Source organism: Ursus maritimus (genome assembly GCF_017311325.1).
Source record: "Ursus maritimus isolate PB19 chromosome X unlocalized genomic scaffold, ASM1731132v1 scaffold_X1, whole genome shotgun sequence".
NCBI lineage: Eukaryota > Metazoa > Chordata > Mammalia > Carnivora > Ursidae > Ursus > Ursus maritimus.
This window is the reverse complement of record NW_024423319.1, coordinates 98904831-98905788: the sequence shown is the minus strand read 5'-3', so window position 1 is coordinate 98905788 and position 958 is coordinate 98904831.

Genomic DNA, 958 nt, shown 5'->3' with positions numbered 1-958 from the left:
AATAGGTTTTCAAAGCGAGGGGACTCGTCTTCCCAGTGGGTCCCCAGTGCCGGGGGTGGGGTCTCATCTTCCTGTTTCTGTGGGCTTGCAGTGTTTCTCCTGCCTGTGGTCAGTCTTACCTGGGATTTGGTTCCCAGCTGCATCTTTGCCTTCCTGTTTTCTGGATGTGGCCTCTTCTCTGCAATTAGCCAGAAGATCTGTTCCGCCAGTCTTGAGGTCATCTTCAGAGTTAGTGGCGTGGTTGCACCTGTTTGCCTCACTGTGTCCGTGGGATGAGATGGGCTTCGGACCCTCCTCCTGTGCATCTTCCCCTCAGTCCAGCTCTTCTTACTGATGAGCTCAGCAGTTGCTGTTGAGCCGAAGTTCTTCTGCAGATAACCACCTATTTGTGGGTTTCTCCCATATGTTTCCTTAAGTGCGTGTGACGGGAAAATGAGAGACAGGTGCCTGTTCATGGATATGACACATGTAAGACTTTCCTGCAGTTTTCCTATGACCAGATAGGTCAGTATGCTGGCTTCTTTCTGCTGTAGGTCCCTGTGTGAATTTTGAGACTACAAGAAGTTGTAAATTGTAAACCACATGCCTCACATTGATAGTGGTTTTCTCACCAGAATGCTTGTGACTGTGGATGAATAGCCGGCATTTTGGCACAGCCTTTATCGCATACTTCACTTTGGTATGGCTTCTTACCTGGAGGGCTCATTACATGAGTTTTCAGCCGGCTACGCGGGTGAGTATCTTTCCACACACGTGGCAGCGGTAGAGCTGGACTCCTACATAGACACTCACATACCTTCCCAAGCTCTTGGCTTGTAGAAACACTTATCCGTGTATGTTCCACAGCAGCCTGGCCTTGGGATATGGGTGTATCTGGCCCCTCAAAAGTTTGTGATACACCACTTTGCTTTTACAAAAGACTTGCATTCATACATGGTTTTGCTAACCAAAAGAAATC